This window comes from Chinchilla lanigera, unplaced genomic scaffold (assembly GCF_000276665.1).
Source record: "Chinchilla lanigera isolate Chin_1 unplaced genomic scaffold, ChiLan1.0 scaffold00056, whole genome shotgun sequence".
NCBI lineage: Eukaryota > Metazoa > Chordata > Mammalia > Rodentia > Chinchillidae > Chinchilla > Chinchilla lanigera.
Genome location: NW_004955457.1, coordinates 10,004,821 through 10,025,434, shown reverse-complemented (window position 1 = coordinate 10,025,434; position 20,614 = coordinate 10,004,821). Strand labels below are relative to the sequence as shown.

The 20,614-nt window shown below is 35.5% G+C and overlaps 1 protein-coding gene and 1 long non-coding RNA gene across 3 annotated transcripts in view; one reads left to right on the top strand and one right to left on the bottom strand.

Annotated features, from left to right (window-relative positions):
* Positions 1-20,614, top strand: part of Pard3b (par-3 family cell polarity regulator beta) — an 864,914-nt gene that overhangs the window by 207,421 nt on the left and 636,879 nt on the right. The window lies entirely within an intron of this gene.
* LOC106149923 lies at positions 318-20,240 on the bottom strand. Of its 2 annotated transcripts, none has more exons than XR_001236402.1 (3): positions 20,156-20,240; positions 2,984-3,074; positions 318-357 (listed from the first exon to the last, which is right to left on the bottom strand). It is a non-coding gene; the product is annotated as an uncharacterized LOC106149923 (long non-coding RNA). The 2 variants fall into 2 exon arrangements; XR_001236403.1 differs by lacking the exon at positions 20,156-20,240 and adding an exon at positions 7,691-7,788.

Genomic DNA, 20,614 nt, shown 5'->3' with positions numbered 1-20,614 from the left:
AGTATTGATTTTACTGATTAGTTTCTTTTATAATGTTAAGATTAAAAAGTTAAAGGCACCTCTCTCTCTCTCTCTCTCTCTCTCTCTCTCTCTCTATATATATATATATATATATATATATATATGAATTCCATATATTAGAAATCATCTGAGAAGCTGGGCATGATTGTACACACCCATAACTCCAGAACTCTGAGAGGCTGAGGCAGGGGATCACAAGTTAGAGTGCAGCCTGCACAATTTAGCAATTTAACCAGATCCTTTCTCAAATAAAATAAAATAAAATAAAATAAAATGAAATAAAATACCTGGGGATGTAGCACAGTATGACGGTCCCAGTCGGTTCAATCCCCAGTACTTAAAAAAAAGAGACAGAGATCTTAGTTAGTTAATATTAAAGTTATTAAAAGTTATCTATGAGTAGTCTCTTAAAAGACTTGGCTCCCTCTTAAATGTCTTCTCACAATCTCTGTGAAAACAGTTATTCAGTAGTATCAGTCCCCACTGTGTGTAGAGTTCTGTGATAGAAACATTGGGGTTAAAAAGAAAGACACTTTGTCATAGCTTTCAAGGAGCTTTAAATTTAATGAAAAAGATATGTACACATCTCAGACTCTTCACAAACTAAAATAAGTGAAAATGCAATGCAAATGATATTTGTAAGTGCTGAATTGGGTTCACAGTAATGGAGAGATCAGTGAGGTTAAGAAAGACAGCTTTCCAGAAACTAAATCTTGGGCAGAATTTCAATGAAGAAAATGATGTAAATTGAAATGGAAGAAATTCTGCTATGTGTGATACATGTGCATGTGTGTAAAAATAGTAATCAGCTTTCCCTGAGGAGTTCGACGGACAGTCATGGGATGAAAAGAGTGACAAAGTATAGTTACTTTATATAAGCCTTGGCAACCAGAAATCTTAAGACAGAAACAGGAATTTTACATCTTTCTATGTCAAGGGTGAATATGAAGAAGCTAATGTTGATCGTTGTAGTGAATGCGTTGCTTTACTTTGTAGGTGGGATGCAGACAAATCTATAGCCCTGATCCCATCCCCTTTGATGTGTAGCAGTCCCAGGTGTTGACCTGGCAATTATAGCAGTTAGGTCTCCTTGATTTGAAGCAACAAAAACTAACCCTGCCTGCCTCAAACAAGAAGAAATTTGTTGGAAAACATAAGGGCTTCTGAAATCAAGAAGAGGCTCAGAATAGAGCATTTAAGAATGGACAGGGAATTGAGGTGAGGTGAGGTGAGGAGCAGTAGTCAAATCTGGTGAAGATGAAATTCTGTTGCTCAATTAATTTTATTGGTACATTTTTGATATACATAATCATCACATTCATCATGGGAAATTTGTACCTGTTCGTGATATATTTTGATTCTCTTTGCCCCATTCCCCTCCTCTCCCACCAACTATTCTTCTCTTACCCATTTACAAAAGTGTTATTTCTGTGTTGTTTTTTTTTCTTTCAAGAAGTGAAACCAACTTTTTCTCATCTTTGTGTCCCTTCAGTCATGTTTTCGATTGCAAGAGGTAGTAGTTTTGGCTGAGTTTAGTTCTCATTTCTGCCCTTGCATGGTATGGGAGCAGAGAAAAAGGCAGTATCTATGTAGCACCTTGGCTTTGCTCATGAGTAGGAGGCACCTGGATTTGTCATTCCAGCACAAACACACCAAGAAAATCACTGAGGATTGGGAAAGGGATATTGTTTGGGCAAATGTTGAAAAATATTCGTTCCATTATCTTTGGTCCTTGCATGGTGGATAGGAGCAGTTTATGTTAGAATCCTTGATATCAAAACAATTACCAGTTTATTCAAACTCTTATGTTCATTAACTAACTTTTCTCCTAAAATAGTTCCTAGATGAAATAGTTCTTCAAAGAAAAAAGCACAGCCTTCTGCACTAAGAATAGAACCCAAGTATTACTAATTATATACTAGTTCCAATCATGCTAATAAAACGGCTAAGGGACTGCACAGCCAGAAGTCTCAGCATCGTATTATCCCATGCTGAGCTCCTACAGAATCTCCTAACAACATGCCAGCTCTATATGAAAGCATTTTCTCATTTCTCTCTGCAAAAAGAAACTAGGTCTTCCTAACATTCTGAAGTTTCTTAGGCATGAACTTGTAGTCCCAGCTGGTTGAGAAGCTCAGGTGGCAGAATGGCTTTAGCCCAGCCAGGAGTTCAAGTCCAGCCTGGGAAATATAGAGAGATAATATCTCAAAACAACAACAACAACAACAACAACAAACAACAACAACAACAAACCAGACCAAAACATTTTTGGGGCAGCAAACATTGCTTTTGCATAGGGGATTCATTAAAGATATCTTTGGCCAGTATCATTAAAGTGCCATAGTTGAGTGAAGTTCTCAATGCAAAAAGAAAAAAGAGAAGTGAGCTTTGCCTAAGATCATTGTGGGCGAATTTTGGACGTATTGATCCAGATGGTTACTTAAACATATTCCTAATATGCTTCTGAAAAGACATTGCCGTGAATAAAATATCACACTGTATGTCATAGATAGATGCACTGTTTGTGAGTGTACCTACACTAATGTTTCTGAAATTTAGCAACATAAATTCATTTTGTTGGACTAGTCAAATAAATCTGCACATGGATACAGTAACAACTGATTGACAGTGAAAGCTAAAGATTCCCAGGAATCTAAACTTCAAACTTGCCAATATTCATGGCTCAAGTAATGGATCAGGACATCGCATTTGCTGTTATTTCACAGTAAAGAAAAGTATTATTAATACTTAGTATTTTATTTGGCTAAATTAATTTATATATGGAGGACAGTAACTTAGAAAGGACAGGAAAATTTTTAATTATGAAAATATAACATCTTCCATGCTTAAACTTTCATTAGGAATTTTCATTTCTATCAACAGTGAGACTGGGTAGTAATCTTTGAAGATTCAATGCATATAAATTGAATAAAAGTTATTCTCTTTTGATTTTATGCATTACCTGAAGATCAGCAACAGGAGCTGTTTATATAAGTGTGTTGGCTCTTCACCAAGACATGGGCATGTGGGAGAAAGTCTTCTTCCCTGGAGTCCTGGTAAAGCAGAAAATGAAAACAAAGCTTGTTTTCGCACTTTATTTAAAAACACAATTTTTGATTCACCATTTTGATAACTTCAGGCAATTTAACTCTTCTTATATCCAACTTTATTCGTAATAGTTAGGAGAATGACATTAACTTTCAATTTACTGAGAATGTTGAGACTACCCAAGTCCTCTTTTTTTCAAAATCAACATGCTGTTAGCTTTAAACTTACATCTGTTTATTGTGTCTAAAGAAGAAATGCTCCGCTCTTTGCTAATCCCAACCCTTTTGTTTATGCTTTTAATCATAATCATCAATTTTATTGATTCTCTGGGATTTCTGTTCTTTTACAGATCTAATTTTTCCCTTTATGTAGTCTGTTTTCTGTGTACCTACAAGCATGCTCAATATTCTTTATTCTCCAAAAGAAAATCTTATATTCATTTGCATGTCTTGTTTCTTTTTTCCCTTTTCATTCCCTGTTTGAAATTCTGGAGAATTTTGTATTCTTCAATTCTCTTTCATTCCTGCCAGACTTTGCTTAGTGTGGTCACCCATACTTCCAAGTTCTCTGACTTCCTCCTCACTTGTTCACTGCCTAATAAAAACTTCATTCTTCAGGTCAGTATAGCACAATGAAATCCTGTGGTGTAGTTTTAGATTGTTATAACCCCCAACATTTACTATCCTCTTTTCTTTCAGAAACTCTGTTCTCCCCTTGCTTCTGAGTTGGAGAAGTATTAATGATTTCCCTTGCTTGTTCAGTTCTTTCTTCATCTGATGCCTGAAATTCATTCCATGTATTCCTCTTCTACACCAATATGTTGTCTTATTTTTTCTAGTTTCTTTATTATTATAGTACTTATCTGAAAACTTTGTTTAGCAGTGAGTATATAGGTTATCTTCTGAACTAAATTATAAGACCTTTAAAAGCACAGATCACACATATTTTGACTTCTTGTTTTATTAAGCAGGAAAGCAAACAAGGTTCTGTAGGTTGATGTCATGCTCTTTGACTGGGTGCAGTTGCATTTATTGCAGTGATAGAAAATATAGCTTAGTTCTGATTAAGAACCAAAGCAAAAATGCATTGATCTTGGTAGATCTTCGAGGGCATTTATGGCATGAAATTATGTATTTTGTGTATAAAGATTAGCATGCTCAAATCAGATTGCCTTCTGTCAAATTCCAACTTTCACAGTTCTTAAACACATAAGGAGATAAGTCCCATTTCCCCATTTTAGAATTCACTTTCTGTTTGGGGGAAATACTTACTAGAAATTGTCTCTCAATCCTTTTAGCACATGTGTGGGATATGGAAAGTACTCAATAAATGTTAACCGATCATTTTTTTAAAATAAATTTGTGTTTTCATTTCAGGATCTGGAGAAGATTCATTTACTTGTAGTATGTTTTAAAAGAATATATCATCATAAATTGTTTTTTTGATAAATTGAGTTTAGAAAACTTGAGGCTATAAAGTTGCTATTATCTTTATTGTAATTTGGGATATAATTTTATTATATTCTGATTTAAGTGCTTAGAGAAATTAAAAATTATTCTCTTCTCTCCTATGGGAAAATTAATATTTAACTTTCTAACTTTCAAAGGCTTTTAGGATACTAAAGTTCTGATTTAGCTTCCAGATTCAACACTCGCCTGGCAAATTTGATTATATCACTTAAATCCTGTTTTACAAGTTACTATCAGATAACAAGAAATTAATGGGGTGGGGGGTAATCCCAGTATGGTTGTAGAAAAATGAATTTGTATCTCAGACTTGACATATTTGAGCACATGTATCTCAAATATTCATAATGAGCCCTCTGTTTTATAAAAATGTTAGATAATAACATTTGGTGTTGGAGAGAGACAATCTAAAAGACCATCCCTTTATCTGAATTTGCTGAATTCTAGTCTTGCACCTTTTTATGCCAGAAGGTATGCTACAGGTATGGTATTATCATACAGAATTACCCATCCTTCTGGCTTTCAATGGGCTATAACCTAATATTGTTCAGTATTTCGGTATGGAGGATCATCTCAGTTAGTTGTTCATTAAAACAGCTTTTTTTTTCCATCTTAAAAATGATAATTCCAAGTATTTTTGAAGTTTGGGCTGGGACTGGGAGCTTTTTGCCATAGTCCAGGTTAGTGGTGGCGAACCTGTGGTACGTGTGCCACAGCAGGCTATTTGTATCATTGAAAGCACTAAAATGTTCACCATCACTGGTCTAGACTTTTATTCCATGCTCTATAATTCCCTACACTTGATTTTTTTTTTGTAAAATAAACTTAATGTTCTTATTTTTCTTTTTGTTCCTTTTAGTGAAATATTTCCTTTAAAATTCATCTCAAATTCTGCCTTTAATGGTACCTGTTAAAATTTAATTCTAAAATGTTATTTTGAAGCAACTGCCATTCCTTTCTAAATGTGTGAATTATTTCTTGGAAGTATTGTATCATTCCTGCATATGACACCTATTCACTGCTTTTTGAAGTATATTTCTTAACTGAAAAGGAAAAAATGAATAAATATGAAATAATTTTGTTAAGAAAGTGCATTTCTTGCTAACTTAACTTGAATACTGTTTGGAGGCAAATTTATATAGGGCTGGATAGTAGTAATGTGCAATATCTTATGAAAAGAAATAAGGAAACATGTTTATTAAGAAAAGAGATTTAGTAAACCCCATAGAAACCATTTAGTCTTATCTCCAAAAGACTTGTAGTGTTTTTGACACTAGTCAATAACAGATTGTTCAAGGACTTATACTTCTTGTCTAACTATTGGTATTGCTACTCCAGGGTAATGTCACTATCGCTGGCCCTGGTTTGTTTGGTTTGTGAAAATTAATTGTAGGAGGTTATGTATTATCAGATTAACCAAAATCTTAAATCTTACATATTCAGCTTCAAGCCTTCCCAGGATGTGAGTCATTCAGTGACCTGAATCTCCAGCCCATAGAGAAAATTTTGTTTAGAAGAAGTGATCACTCTGCAGTGGTGGTGAACCTATAGCATGTGTGCTATTTATTTTTCTTTTAAGACAAAAGATGTTATGAATGAGGTTTTTTTTTTCATAAATTAAAATTTCAGTACTCAGGTTTCATTGTAGTGTTAGCACCTTGTGATAAGTAAGTGGGTTTTGAGTTGCAGTTTGGGCACTCATCTGTAAAAGGTCTGCCATCACTACTCTAAGGTATCTGTAGGAACAGTACTTGAAATGGTTTAAATAAATGTTTTCATCGTTAGCATTAATAGAATTTGCAGGGTTCTGGGCACATCCTACATCTCTGTCTAGAGCAAAATTCCTTTCCAAGCTTTAGATAAGTGTAGACAGAAACTCTTAAAGCAGAATACAGTATTGGCTGATGAAGATTGTGCATGGTGCAGGGATCCAGGGCTTCAATTAATTTACATTTGGTTTTAATTGATGACACTCTGGTAGATCAGAGAAACTTTAATTAAGAAATAAAAACGTAGGCAGATTAGAATATTGGTAATTGGAAATAGAGGAGGTTTGACTAATGAAGTGTGGCTTTATTAAATGTTTTGTTCGTTTTATAGAAAATGCTCTGTAGAACTTATTAAAAGTTATCTTTCATTTAAAATGAAACTGATATTTGGAGGATTTAGAATCTTTAGAAATATGCAATGTGATAGAAATGAGTTCATAGTGTAAAGTTCCTTTGCTTTTAACATTGTACATGGACTACTAAACCACTATGCTTTATTATAAGCTATCAGAGTTCATCTCTTAGTGACTTTGGGTTCAAACCTACACTGATAAATGGCTCTGCATTATATGTATAACTAATCTCTTGCCTCTGCACAGCACCTCACTTATAGTTACTTCTTTCTTATGTTGTGCTTCTAAAATTCTTGCCTAAAATAAATGTCAAAAGTGACATATATTGTAATTTGTAGTATTACCTTTGCCATTGTGGATTGCTGTCTTATAATTACAGCTTGCAGGAAAATCTGCTTGAACTTCTTTGTAGTCAGAGTAATGATATCTTGTATTTTTGCAGTCTTTTTCCTGTGACCTCAGAGCACCTTTCTAGGTGCTCTTGTTAACTGTCACAGCATTCCTACAAGCAAAACGGATGATTGAAGAAAGGGAAGGCTGAGTGTGACCAGACTGAATGACTTTCCTTGGGTAGAGCCATGAGTGACATCTGTGAGAAGGAAGCCAGGTCTCCTGTTCAGGATCAATTTTCTATCTTCTGCATCACTTTACCTACAAATATTTTACTGTTGCCCTCATTACCATGCTGTTAATTACTTAGTGTCATTTTACTGGAAGATTGGGTAAAAAGAACAGGTATCTGTGGTAGTTAGGGTTTGCAATAGAACAATTTTTGTAGAATTGGACACATAATTATAGAATATAATAAATATAATAGAATATAATTATATTATTATACAGGACACATAATTTATAGAATTATTTTATAATAGTCACCCAAAAAGTCAAATACAAAAGAATGGAATAAATCTGTCTACACATTAAAGACTCAGCGAATCCAGCTGAGGACCTGGGTCCCATGACAATGCCCCTGACAAGTCCAACTGGAAACCTAGAGCCCACAACAATGGCTCATAAAATGTGTTTCACTGACCTGCACCGGGGAGGCCCAAATATCAGTGATGGAAGCTAGAAAGTCTGTGCCGGTGGGATGAAGGATCTGTGCCAGCAGACTGAGGGATCGGCATTGGAGCCAGGAAGTGACACTCAAAGTAAGGACCAGAGCAACCTGGAAAAGTACCACAGCCATCCTTAGTGACAGTGAGGTCCAGAGCTCTTCTGATGATGACAACAGCTGAGTTCATATCAGGAAAGCCATCATGACAAGCTTCTTCAGAAGAACCAACAGCCCATCATCACCCCTTCTTCCTCCCCAGTTCTCCGTTTTATGTTGTTAGCAATAGTCCTCAGGTGGGCCCTCCACACACAGCACCATGCTGATTCAGTTCAACTGGGTGTTACAAGTTGCTCACAAGTTGTAATCTACCATAAACTCCGACTATGTAAAACTATTTTTAATGCAGCATGAAAGAAACAGTGACTTGTTATAGGGGAGGTATAGAGAGTATCAGATTGTGGCTACTTGATAAGCATTGCTAGTTAAGAGCAGCTCTGATGGGCTCATGATTTACCTACATAGTGCATTTTGCATGAGGCACATTCCAGGGTGTTAACTGGTCTAGTTTTGAATGTGCATTAAATGAAGCAGAATGTGATCAATTTGTTGATTACTGAATTACACTCAATAAAGTGCCCACTATATTAGCACATGTATCTCTTTTAGCTGAATTATGTGAGTATGTAGTAAGAGTTTTGAGGGTCCAGTTAATATAGATCAAAAACCTAAATGTTAAAATGTAGATAAAATTATAACCTATTCTCTGCACCTTTTAAAAAAAATTCTAGTTCTCTTTTTACATCAAGGTGTGAAATCGGATTTCTGGTGTCAACTTTACATATCCCCTTATTCTAAGACAAGATTTAGAAGAACAGTGGCAACTGTGGTTGGTATTTATTTGTTTGCATAGGTGTACATAGGAGAAGGGTAAAAGACTTGAAGGTTATATTCATTAACATTTTCCCATGATGTTTGTGTTTAATATATATAACTCATTGATTTCATAGTAGAATGAGCTGACTTAATTGTTCAAACCACAGGTTTATTGACAATGAAGTATAGTTCGGTGACCAGCATATCTTATTAGTTTTGCCCTCTTGCCCTCATTTAGAAAGCCTCCTTTGTTATATGATGCTTGATTATAACCTGGTACTTACACTTGGATTAGTCACTTTCATCTCACAGTTTCCCTTTTTTTCTTGTCAGTCTACAGTATTTTTTATTCTTGTTTCCCCCATATTTCTTTGTCTTAGTCACATAAGATTATTTACTTGTAGCTGTATTAGACTTTTCTGAAAATGTGATAGCTAGGCAGGCTATTCTCCTTAATTTTTTAGTGGTTTTGTCAAATATATTATGTATAACTATCTGTAAAAATCAACTACCTCATCAGTCATTGGGATATTATTCGATGGATAGTGTCCATAATAGTATGAAGACTTCATTGGAATGGAGTTTTCAGCTTCTTTTTCTTAAAAAAAAAATCACTTTTATGTAATAGCATTGGTATTTGGGAAATTCTGAGGTTATGGATATAAAACTGTAGCTGATGGTAGGATGATTATGAGACCTTTGCATTTTGTCTCATAGAAGTTACAATTAAAGCACATTTCAGATTGTTTATTATTAGTTGAGTATACATTGATACTAGTTAGTGGGAAGGCTCTGAGTATTAATAAGCATGTACAGAAAGTAGAATTTTGTTCAGAAAATTCTTTGAAGGTGATTGTAGATATTCTCTTTCACTGGCATGTTTCGTATGGTGCCTTAGGAGAAAAGGGCTATACCCTTTTGTGCTATTGAGCCTGAACTGATGAAGTAGCCTTGTGTTTCCTGCTACTTCCCTGTGCTTTCTCACCTGACACCACTTCTTGGCCAGGTGCTGTGTGGTCCAGGAGTCATCAGTAGAAATGGCTCATGACTTTTCTGTTTACTACAGTAATAACAACAGTAGTAAGATGGATTCTTCAGCATTCTCTCCATTCATAGTTTTAAAGCAAGGCACAACTTACATAAACATTTACAAAGGTAAAGCAGTGTAGATCATCTGTTAAAATACTAGAATATCATCTTCTTTCTTGTATACTTTGAACTGTCTTCACAGCACTTTTCTCTTGATTTTGAAAATATCACTGAGAACTCAAAGATTGGAAACACTCCTTGTTATTTAATTTTACAAACATTCAGGAGACATACAAACAGGAGACCTTATTCAGAGCCACTCAGGTAACAATGGTGTGAATCTTTAAAATTGTCAATATGGGTAGAAGACTGATGTAGGAACTGGTGTAAAACCACACCTTGCGATTTATCATCAAAGATGGGCTTTGTACCAGTAACTCTAATAGCAAATGCAGGTCATACACTTTTAAAGTGATACCTACTATAATAACATAGTACTCAATTGTGAAAGTAATCAAAAGGAATAAGTAACATTCCTCCATTTTATGGATAAGGAAATGAAGACACATAAGCTTGAGTGATGTACATAAGGTCGCATGAATGAGAGCCCTTCTGTATGCCCAATAGTTAAGTAAGTCAAGGGGACACTGGTTTAGGATGGTTCCAGGCCTGGGGAGAAAGAAAAGTGATGACTTGCATGTGTAAGTCCTCACTGAATGTATTACCTTTCATTTAGTATAGTTCTTTCTTCCCTTAGTATTAGCTTTACCCAAAATAAGTCTTCCCTATTCTTTTATAAATGTGTAATTCCACCACCTTTGCCCTCCTATACCCACTTGTTGTTGATTGGTACCTTACTGAATCTCTTGAGTATTATCACCAAAAATCTATATATGTGCATTTAGATTATCTTCTTTATTAACATTCTCATTTAGCCCTTGGTCATGGTTGTTGGTGTGCGGCATTATATTGTGTTTTATTGTGTCGTGTTGTACTGTGTTACCCTGCAGTTTCCTAGCTTTGTATGTTGTATCATCTTTTCAGTGGCATTATCGGAGCTATTAGTTCCAAAAACTATGTGTATATATTTTTGAACTGTTATTCTGAAAATATAGCATTATCCTCCTCTCAAGTATGTGTTACTGACTATTCTGTGTCAGTGTGACTGAGAAATGCTGAGCTTCCAGGCCTTTATGTCTTTGTAGTAAGTCATGCACAGGTCTCCGTAGAAGCTAAAAGCTGAGTGGTCATTGTGGCATGTGTCCACTTATTGTCCTTACTTTATGCTTTTTCTTTGTTTCCATGACATATGTCTGTAGGAAATTTTAGACATTTTCAATTCTGGGTCCCTAAATAAATATTTAATAAATCCTGGTTCTTCTTCATAATTACAAAAAATGCAGAGTTGCAGTTTTAAGAAGTTTTTCTTTGAGGATTCTACTTTCATGAAAGTCAGCATGGTTAGAAAATTCAGCGTGGTGGTCATGGTGAAAACTGTAACGTGTGGAGAAGTCCCTGGGAAAGAGCTGTGAGGCCGAGTCCTGAGTCCTCACAGGTTCTGCCTGTTGTTATGAGTGCCATCTGCCAGAGAAGGAGGAAAGCCAGTCTTGATACCCTGCCTGCCTACCTGTCTGCTTGTCTGTCTGTCTAGACTTTCAAAAAACATTTTAAAGGAAAACATGAAATAAATGGGGAAATAATCATCATGTTCTCCCTTTCTCTGAATATTAATTTTAGACAAAAAAAAATATATCATTAGTTAGGGTATCTTGGGGTACTCCAGAAAATCTGTTGTTATTTAACTTGATGCTCCTGAAAGTGTTTCACTTATTTCTGAAATCAGACCTGTACTTTTCCTTCTAGTTCTTACTTTTTTCTCAAACTAACTTTTGTGGTAATGTATTAACCTCATTCTAATAGAAACTAAAATATGCAAGATCCATAACATTAATAAGGTCCCATAAAAATTAGTTACAACCCCTCAACAAAGAATTCTTTAAAGATTACCTTTATTAAAAAGTAATTCACAAAAAAAAAAAAAGTAATTCACAAAAGTGGTATTACATGCCACTAAAAATGGTTAATTGATTTTTTCCAAAAGGAGGTAGCATTGTACTTCAGAGGAATTACTGAGCTATAAGAGTAGATTACTAGGGCCGGGGATGTAGCTCAGTGGCAGAAGGGTCTGCCTGGCAAGTATAAGGTCCTGAGCTTGATTCCCAGTACAAAAAAAAAAAACAAAAAAACCCAAAAAACAATAAACCATGAGTAGATTACTAGAAGACTGGTGGTGAAATTTAGGGCAAAGTGTTACAGAAAGCTCTTTATTCACATGTGTGGTTTAATAAACCCCTCCCCCAAAATCATTAAGAAGTTTATGCTGTAAAAATAATGCCATATTATATTCTAATGTTCAAAATTAAGAAATGTAAATATTACGTATTGTAAACATATACAAAAAAAGGAACATCATTGAGTGATGGATGGAGGGGGAGGAGGAAAGGGGAGACGAGGAGAAGAAAAGGAATGAAGACGTGCTATTTCCCACAAGGAATGTGAACACCATGTAGTACAGAGAAGAACTACTAAAACATTTTGTGGTGTGTACCTCAGTTCAGAAAATAAAATGACCTATTTTAACATAGTTTCTTCATTTTCATTTTGTAACTGGAAAAGCTGGCAAAATTTCAGGTGAAGTATGTTGGATTCCTAGAGTACTTTATCACCTAAAGGCACTTGTATGTGCTGTAGTGCATAATGCAGTGCTTAAAATATCCTTGAGAAACAAAGAGAGGTATTATAACTGCAGTATATTCCATATCTATAATGTGAGTGAGTGAGCTTTATAACAGAAGCTTATTGCAAATAATAGATAAAGTATTTGTGTATCAGAGGAAGCCCACTACCTATTGGAAATTTATAATACTCCAAAACAACTTCCTGATTATCATCACACCATTATTTCTCAACTGACATACTTTTCCTAGGCTGTTGACTAGCCTCGAGTGTCCATAAGTTACTATTTTATCTGTGGTTTCTTGGTATTTCCTGATAATAATGTACTTACTCTTTTACCTTATAAACAAAGTGTGAAACTGAAGTATTAAACTTTTTTTAGATAGGAAAGACAAACATTGTTTTTCCACAGATCCTTTTAGAAAAAAATACTCAGAAAAGAGCTTTCCAGGCTCCGGAGTTCTCACGGGCTCTGTAGGTACTTTGAATTCATATCACAGTGTTCTCAGAAGGTAATATAGGAAGATTAGTGCCTTTGGAGAAGAGTTCAAAGTGTTTGGTGCCTTTTTCAGGTTAATCACCAGGCCAGTTATAGGACAAAGAACTCTGGCTCTTCTCTCAGACGTGTTATTTCATGTTCATCTAAAATACACTCCCTTGTTTCCTTTCTAAGAAATGTGATAATATCTTAGTGGTAGGTTGTGATCTGAGAGTTAAAGGGGTAAATCGAAAATAGTGACAATTCTCTAAGGGCACAATGGGGTCTGCAGCCTGCAGTGTTGACAGTTAGACAGTTAAATGACTGTGGAAATGCAGGTTGTTCCACAATGTTAATGAAGTAACTTGAGAGTTCCTTTTTTATACTCAATTATTTCATCTAAATGTTTCATGTCTAAAATTGATTCCATCATTCAAACCTGAATATCCTTACACATGAAATTATTGCAAAGCACTTCTAAGATACTTAGAAAATTAACTAGCAATATTGGGGTACTACTTGGGCATTTGGGGATAGTTCACTGACTAGACAGAAGAGGTGGGACTAAATCAAGTCTGGATTTTTGTCACAGTGCTTTTGAGCACAACTCAGAAATTAGTCATTAGGTCTGAATTGCTAAAAACTGCTTATTGATATTCCATTACTACCACCACGTATTCTAGAAATATTTCTGCTACATTCAAAACATGGTACCCAATGTACCAGCATCTGTAAGAGAATGCTCTTGGCTTCAAGAATTTTATAATGTATTAGGAGTCCTGAGAAACAGTAATTATATTGCAAGGAAAAGCAGAAATATAAAATATACAACAAATTAATCATTGCAAAGATAGTTAACTGAGTCACAGATGTTTAGTATCATGAATTCAATTAATAAGAGAGTTAAAATTTCATGTCTTTGTCACTGATAAACCTTGGGGTTTTTAATATATATATTTTTATTTCCATACATTGAACATTAGTCATAAACAGATATATGCCATACCTATTTTATAGGAAATAACATTAAAATTCATTCAGACTTGCAAATGAAAACCTAAGTATTTGATATATATTTCAAGGAACATAAAGTATTTATAAAACTTTGCTCTCATTGGTCACCATAGAATAAATGTTGTAATAATTTATTAGGATGGCAAAAAAGTAATTAACGAAATAGCTATCAGTGGCATGAAAGAGTTAATGTACATATACTTGATGAGATTGTGTTTTGTTTTTCCCTCTTAGACTTTCTAGCAGAACAAGATTTATTATGGCTTCACCTTTCCTATGGAAATCAGGTTTTCTAAATGAGTGAATTAAAGCTCATTGTAAATTGCTCAAGGTAATATTGGAGTCGTTTTTGCTGTCAGGCTTCTAATGTGTGTCTTTTATAAGTACCGCGCACTAACCAATTGCACCACTGGAGCGTCCAGTGTGTCTTTTAACCTTTGATTCCATTTAAAGGAAAATTTCCAAAAAGATTTATTTTCCCATAAGTGGCATTTTTAGATGCTGTACATGATGTGTAGAGACAGAGACAGTGCAGAATGTTGAAAAAATAATTTGAGTTCCTTGAAAACTGAATTTCATTGGTGTTTTTAGAGTTCTCATTTTGGCCACATTCTGAGTATATGTGTTTTTAAAAATTATATCCTTCCACATATTCTAAATGTCAAATATAACTAGTAGAATGTCTGTTCTAAAAGGGAGTACACAACTTGAATGTAGTGATTCCTAAATGCTTTAAGGAATCTTTAAGACAGTTTTAATTTTGATTCAAGGAATGCTCAGTTGTTTAAATTTCATGTTTATTTCAGATAAAGTCTAAGTAGATGGAAAAATTCTCAGTGTAATGAGTAATGCTTTGTATAATTGAACTCTGCTGGATTTTTCAACATCCGAATGTGTCCTATTTATTGAATATAATCAGCAAAAACAATTTTAAGATACCTATTACATAACACAGTTGCTAAAGTGAATAACACTAAAAGGCTTTCTTTTTAAAACTTAGAGCTGACTATCTCTGGAAATATAGCTTTTACTTTCCCTGTTTTTGTAGTAACGCTGCATTAAGATGTCAGGTCAAAATATTTTTTTCTTTCTCTCTCTGTTTTGATATTTCATCTGAGAACCAATATTTCAAAAATGTAGTGATTTAGTACAAATTCCTTAGTTCCAGTCAGATAAATAAACCTTACCAGATTCTGTGAACTGATTTATTGATAGGACTCTTAGGGATCACAAGCCCTTTTTGAGAACATTTGAAACATTTCTGAATTCTGAATTTTATTGACTTGTTTCCCAAGAGAGAAGCAGAGTGGGAAGAAAACCTTCTCCTCTCTCCACAGACTGAGGCATCTTAGTAAAGCGTTAACTTTCTTTTGTTAAAGGTCAGTAGTTAAGGAAAATAAAATAAAAAACCAGACAAATAGCAATGTAGGTGCTGAGCCCGTCTCCAGCAACAGGCAACAGCAGCAGTCTTCTGCATGGCCGATTCCTGTGACCCATGGTAATGACTGGCACAAGTATTTGAAAACCAGAGAAAAGCTTCAAACTCCTTTTTATGCAGTGATTTTGATGTCCTTGCAGTCAAAGCTCATATCTTTTTCTTTTTAAGAAATACTTAGTGCAAATCTTCCTCTTTTGGGCATTACCTGTGGCTTTAAAAAAAAAGCATTTGGCAAATTTTACAGAACCCAATGACTCCCCTCTGCTCTTCTCAAGCCCAGATAGCATTTCTCCTCAAAGGAAGGTGACTAGAAGGGTCCAGCAGTTCAGAGACTGTGCCTGTGACGTGTGAAGAGAAACTCAGAGGTTCCACAGCACACAGCACTGTGAAAGGGAACTCATTGTCCACCAGAAGCCCTGCCTGCTGCCTGCCGTGGACCCTGAGTGTGGTGGGGGCTGACTGAGTGTCCTCCAGAGCAGGATAAATAAAAAGTCTGTGCTCTGACTGCCCCTTGTCCAGTGAAGACGCGGGCCGAGTTTTCCGATCCCGCAACCTGCTCTCAATGTGAAAGCATGTGGTTTGTGTCACAAGGAAGCAAGCTGTGATCCCTCTACCTAGGGAAGGTTTCTTAAGTTATGCTCTTTGGAATTTATTTTGTTTTGGGAAGTTCCACATAATGTGCTTGAGAGACCAGTTAGAAGTAGAAAAAGATTATTTTTGGAAAACCTATGCTTCCCCATTTGAGAGATGTCTCTCCTCTCTGTTACCCAGCCTGGATTGCTTGTCCTATCTGCCAGTGATCACTGAAGAACACTGAGGTGACATATGTAACAACAAAAAATTAAGACCTCAGAAAGAGAGCATAAAAAATTAAAGCTTTAATATTAAATTATTAAAGGGAAATTTAAAAAAGAATACTAGCAATAAATTTTATTAATTAAATTTAATTAATTAAAAAGAGGGAAAAGTGGTTAAAGATTTACATTTATGTCTTCTAAAGTAAACCATGCTAAGAATTAGTGAAATGTTGCACAAACTTGTCTTTTGAAAGGAGAAAAATAAAGGATGAGAAAAGAGAAGATAATCTGAATACAACAGAAAGAATTAAAAGAGCTACTGACACAAATTCAAAATGAAGTTCATTTGAGCAATAGCAAGGAAGTCGCCTGACCTTTTAAAGGTAGCCTTGTAAGAAAATGTACATGGGAGAGCAGGAAGCAGTTTGAAATGGTCCTCTGAAATGAGGCGGCACCAAAGTGGGGGCTCTGGGGACCTCAAAGGCAGAGGGAGCTGAGCTGTGGAGGGTGAGACAGGACACCAGGGGCCTCCTGTCAGTGGCTTCTGTCCCTCAGTTCCCTAGGACACCTGAGAGGGCAGAGAGATGCGCCCTTCAATAAACAGTCATCCATCAACCCTGCCCCTGCTGGCTTCGCACAGTCCTGAGGGCTGCCACATCGTCTCTGTCTTCGTGTGTTTGCAGGGCCCATTAGAGGGAAATGCTGTCCTCAGCCTGGAGCTCTTCATGGAGCAGGCCAGGCAAAGCAGCTGGCCAAGGCTTCACCATAGAGTCAACTCTTTAATATTCTCATAATTTAAAACCAACAGTTTAATCCAATATTTATATTTTTACACTCAGTTTCTTTTAGCTTAAAAAACATTATGAGCTTTCTAAAGCTTCCCTTTAAAAACTTTCAGTGACTGATAGTCTGATTTTGTTGTCACTGAACCTGAATTTCCCGAGTTGAAACTGTCTACCTCTCTTTCCCTGACTTCCCCTCTCTCTCTGCTTTCTGTCCAATGCACACACATACATGCACATACACACACACATATACACACACATGTATGTGAAATAATATTTCAATTGCCCAATAATTTTGGGAGTGAGAGAAAATAATTACAAAGTCCATTTATCAGGTAACTCACATTTTGAGTGCCTAAATGTGGTGTTTGAATCTTAGAGAAGAATACAATGGGATGGAGTGATGCAGGAGATCTGCACACAGTAGGCCATTGTCAGGGTGTATCTTTATATATCTTAGTCTCAAAAATAGGTTGTTATTAGAACCGGAGATCAAATAATCACAAGCATGTATTGTATATCAAAAAAAACTGGTATGCAGGTTAGGAAACATATCTATGGGCAAGATTATCATAGTCCTACACTTTCTCTAACCTTTCAGTCCAAGCTGAATTCTTCTATTTTATTTTGTCTCAGACTTCAGGGACTTGTATTTCAAATATACCCAGCTAGTTGGCTGGCATTTCCCAAATAGTGAATTTGCAATTTCTTACTCCCCTGTCTTTGTGTGTATGGTTTTTTTGTCTGTCTTAAAGGGTTTCCCAGTTCCGCTGTCATATGAAATCATGCTAATTATAACTCACCTTAAATTTCATCTTCCCCTCTCTACCTTGCTCCACAGAGTCACTGCAAACAGAATGGATTTTTCCCCTCTCTTTCCTGTGTTAAGATTTTACTCACTCAGCTATTTTATCACATGTCATATTGTTTATATTGACTTGCATATTTATCTGCCTTTCCTTGTCCTAAATTGATAGTTCTTGAGATGGGGCGCTAACTCTGAGGTTCTTAACACTGAACCTGGCTTGTTATAATGCACTACAGAAGTGTTTCTTGGCTGTAGTAATTGAAGCCCTTCTCTTAGGTACTTATTCAAGGCTATTAAAGGCAATTTCACTTTCTCACTCATTGAGGTACAGTCAAGGCTAGAATATACACTGTGATTCTATGTTTGCTTTGGAGTTTTGCTGTATTTCTTGTTAGCTCAGCCATTTTTAAAAATTCAGCACATAATCCACTTATTTTTTCCATTTTTATATCAACAAACTCAGTTGTGGAGATAACCTTCTTATAAACTATATACATAATTTTAAGGAATAATAATAAGAATTTTTTTTCTGGAATTGAGACTTTAAAAATGTACCTGATTTCACCAGTTAACTGACTTCTGCATGAGGAAGCTGTGTTAAGGATCTTTAGAGAAATAGAACCAGAAGTTGTAGTTGGGAGGTGGGTAGATAGATTATTAAGATCAATGATTATGAGGATTAGTTTGCATGAGTATGGAAGGAAATATCAAAACCTGTAGCCAGGAAACTAGTGACCCAAGAGAGCTAATGTAGTTCCATCCCATGTCTTTGGGCCTGAGAACCAGCACAGGTGATGGTGAAGATTCCAGCAGGTTTGGGGCCAAAAAAAGCTCATGTTCCATCTGAATTTAAACTCTGGAAAGGACCAATGTTCCAGCTTGTGCAATCAAAACAAGAATGACAGCTTTCTTTCTGAATCTGACTTTTTATCTTATGGAAGCTTGCAGGAGGCCCCCTTACACTGGGCAGGACTACCTGCTTTATTCAGTCCACCCATTCTGATATCACTCATCCAGAAACAACTCACAAACACGTTCCACAATGAGGCTTAACCAAACATATGGGTACCCTGTGGCCTGGTCAAGTTGCCACATAGATTAACCGTTACAGAGGCCGGGCTGTGCATGTGTAATTTACCAGTGATGCCAAGCACTGATTTAAGGAAATACTTTGTCTGTGAGAACATAATTTATTTCACCTTGTCAAAATAATGACATTGAAATCTTTTAAAAATTTTGGAGTTTAGTTTCACTTTAGTGACTGCATTTTAATCATGAAAGAAGTATAGAGTGAAAAAAGACCTCATATATTTTATTTAGACATAAGACAGGGGTCTCAAATGATTTCAAGAGCTAGATAAACAGGAGAAATACATGTGTATGTGCCAAGTGAGAATAGTGGAAATTGTGGTATCTAGGGAGATTCAAGTCTTGTCTTATAGGTATGTAAATCGTTATTTTTTTAAAGATGTGATCCTAAGCCTTTTGGTATGATCTTCATCTTTTTTTTAGTTTTTAACTAGCAATATGGCTTTGGGAATTAATTTGCCAAAATTATTTTTTTTACATGGATAACCTATTATCTCAAAATTCTTTCCATGCATTTTGCCTGTCATTTAAGTATAAGAGACTTTGAAATAACACCTTTCCTGATTTAAAGGAATCTAACATAGTCTCTTAAGGAAAGTAGCATGTCTTCTCTTATAACAACATAATCTGCTTTCCAGTGATGACATAATGAATAGGTCTATTGTTTGTGAAATATCAAGAGCAGAAATATCATAATCATATTTTGTGTCAAAATCTTTGCATATTGATGTAGCTCATGATGTAATGTGACCAAATCTCTTCATAATAAGTAACAGGGATCTACAGGTATTGCCAAGTCTATATCCGACTCTATGTGTGTCTACTTTCTAAAGACTGACGAATGCTTCCTGTTGTAAGTAGGATAACTTCCAATTCATATGTGTTGGCGTGTGTTGATTTTTCTTATTCAAAGGCTTTTCATATAGTGCTGAAGCCTTCAAACTATAATTTAAAGCGAGACAGCCACTGAGGATTTATGGAGTCATTTTCCCTTTGGCTAAAGCCCTGGATGGTCACAGACCAGTAGATTTAAAAAGGCAGCCAAACCTGTCCAAAGACCTACATAAATCTTCAGAGGCAGAGAAAATGGTGCCTGCTTATTAAATTAGTGAGAATATAGTATTTGGCAGCTACAAATAAATGATGTTTCTCCCTTAAGTTAGAGACCAGACTGTTAGAGATGTGTGATGTTGACTTGTATTTGTCAGGGTTAGCTGCATTAGTTGAGAATAATTTACATGTTTCATTCTGCACTTACTTCAGAGTCTTTTCATATTTGACTAGATAAATGGGTTCACCTTTGCCTAAAAGTTCCCAGTTATGAAGACATTTAAGATAATTTTCCCAGCACATAGAAACTGAACAGCAACACAAGATAAAAATGAACTACTCACCATCTCAGATTTTTCTCTGGGACTTCAGTGTTTATACCCTAAGGTTTTCAAAGTACAGCATCAGGGATTCATCACTGGTTTTCTGTGTCTACTTCCTATTTGTCCTCTGGATTCATAAGAGTTATTAATTTTAGTCCAATATAAATAGAACTTTTTCTCTCGGTGATTCATTATCGGAAGCCATTCTTATTGACTTAAAGGATTTGGGAAGAAAACATGTTTATCCTTAGCAGATTTTGGTATTTTTCCATGTCTCATAGGAGCTTTTCCAAGTTTCCTAGTCTTGTTTAAAAAATAAAAACAAATTAAATTTTATGATGGAGATTTTCTAATGTTGATGAGCTGTACGAGCTTTCTAGTACACCTTCTGAGAAAATGCTACACAGCTTTCCCGTCAGGAAACATATGAAAGGGTACTACAGAATGCCAGGCATCTTCACTCCCACTAACTTCAAAGAT